At 37.6% G+C, this 2,396-nt stretch overlaps 1 long non-coding RNA gene across 1 annotated transcript; it reads right to left on the bottom strand.

Annotated features, from left to right (window-relative positions):
• Window positions 1-1,656: 1,656 nt before the first annotated feature.
• LOC122646426 lies at window positions 1,657-2,103 on the bottom strand. The gene is made up of 2 exons (XR_006330617.1): window positions 1,837-2,103; window positions 1,657-1,730 (listed from the first exon to the last, which is right to left on the bottom strand). It is a non-coding gene; the product is annotated as an uncharacterized LOC122646426 (long non-coding RNA).
• Between the last annotated feature and the right edge of the window lie 293 nt (window positions 2,104-2,396).

Below are 2,396 nucleotides of genomic sequence, written 5' to 3' on the forward strand. Positions count from 1 at the left end.
GTTCCAAGTGCTCTACCAATTTGAGCTAAAGACCCATCAAGTAAAGCTTGGAATGCATGCTACTAACAGCAATGGCAATTATAAACAACACAAGTGTTTCCTTCTTTTGTTGATCTCAGTGGAAACCACCTTTGCTGATAGCAATGACAAAGGTAACGTATAGCTAGGGTAGTGACAACAACAATTGTAAAAGTGATGGCAAAGGTAACAGCAAGGGCAATGGCAACAACAATGACAATGGCAACAACAAAGGCAATGAAATTGAACTACAACAATGGCAATGACAATTTACTTTCTCCCCTCACCCAAACACACACATATTTAATCTTGCAGCAAATCATGAACAACATACCCATCAGACTTAGAATTTTTTTTTTCACCCTAAGAAACAGATCCATCAACAAACATAAACACAACAAATAAACATGCCCAGATAAGGTAAAGCTAGCAAAGCAGAGAGCCACACAACAAGATAACATACAAGTTACAACCTGCATAAAATGGCCAAGCCATACTTGGCCACTATGACCAGCCTCCACATGCTTACACTTTCCTTAAAGACCTTACACTTATTCAGGGGCCTTTGAAGCTGCACCACATGTGATCTCTTACACTCAAAGCAAGCCTTGTCCATGATGGGAGCTAAAAAAACTAGAATCCTAGACTCCAACCTACCTAATCCAAATTCACAGTTTCCAGACGACGGTACCACTTCTTCATCCAGATGCGAATGGCATTCTCATTCATCTGAAGAAATCTCAGGATCTCCATAGAACTAGAGAAGAAAGTTAAGCACTAGCACCACCATAAATCTAATAACTTAACTGCATTTCATCACCTATTAGTTTGTTTATCTCCACAAGTCCACCCTTAATGCAGAACCCATTTTAGTTTATCCTTCCAAAAATATATTTTTATAAAATTATGCATTTAGGCAATTTTAAGATTAACCAGAGAAGATAAATAAATCAACATTGTTTCTTCCAACCCAACAAACAGAACAACAAGAATTAACAGAATAGAACCATAATTGATGAAATGAGATTTACAAAATAAAGGAAATCAAACAATAGTTAGAACCCTAAAATCAATTTTGTTGAAAAACAGTAGCTAAACTACAGATCGAGCTAGCAACCAATAGTTAGAACCCTAAAATCAATTTTGCTCAGGAAATCCCTAAAATCCATACCTTTCTAAAACCATAAAAAAACTGCAATCAACAGAGACGACCAAGAGAGAGAGACAGAGAGTATTGCTGCAGACAAACTCACCTTGAAGATTCCTCAAGTTGTAGGTCTCCTCTTCTTCCCCACTTGGTCACAAGAGAGAAGCCTTTCTCAACTTCTGCCTGAGAAATCATTAGTTTTTTCCAATGTCTCGATCTTGGCTTCATAAAAATTGTTCTTGTTCTTTATAGACCGTGTCTGAGATGGTCTGTAAAGAACGTTCTTTTTAGCAAGATTCCCTCGGTTCGTTCTTAAAGACCAAAAGAACGAACCGATTACCCAAACACGATTTTGCTTTTTTGTTCTTAAAGAACAAAAAAAAAGGCCAAAGAACGTTCTTGAAACCGTTACCAAACGTAGCCTTAGAGTTACATTGGCCTTCTTCTAATCTGGTTTTGCGATCAGGAGTCCACCTCTCTTCTTCTTCTTTCCTTCCATGTTTAGGGTTTGGACCTTTTCAACTTCAAACCCATACAATGATTCAAGAACTCTCTTGATTTCAATCTTTCCATTTTCACAAGGAAAAGCAAAGAAGAAACAACAATAAATAAATACATTTTACAATCAAGTTCATATATTGGAGGAAATTATAGGTTGTATGTTGGATTACCTTAGAAGCTGAAGGGATAGTTTTGAGAGCAATTTCTTTAATGTTGCTAAAAGATGAGGGCATGAGAACCATAATGGGGAGATTAGCAAACTGGATGACCCGTCTTCCCAATTTGCTACCCATGTCTGTTTACTTCCTTGTCGATTATCTAACTACTGTAGAAAAGAGGATTTTGCCCAGTGTTAGTTTGGAGATTAAATGACTAAGTCACATTCCATTCCTCCAATGAACAAGGAAAGCAAGTCAATGTACAATAGGCATTCAGGGCAGACTATATATTGTAGGTGCCACAACGACCCAACAATTGCCACATCAACCTCCATCCCACCAAACTTACAACCTTTCTTTACAATCTATAGACTTCCCTGATTCTACAGACCTCCATGGTATCTCCTACTTCCCTTTCCTTCTACAGACCTCCATCCAACCCTTATGTTCTTATTTCATTCACTTTTCCCTCACTTCACTTCTATCTTACGCTTAAACCAACAGTTTCAGAAATCTCATTTATTCATTTCCTGGATATGCTGTACATGGCATCATCTAGTGTTGAAAATAGA

This window comes from Telopea speciosissima, chromosome 11 (assembly GCF_018873765.1).
Source record: "Telopea speciosissima isolate NSW1024214 ecotype Mountain lineage chromosome 11, Tspe_v1, whole genome shotgun sequence".
NCBI lineage: Eukaryota > Viridiplantae > Streptophyta > Magnoliopsida > Proteales > Proteaceae > Telopea > Telopea speciosissima.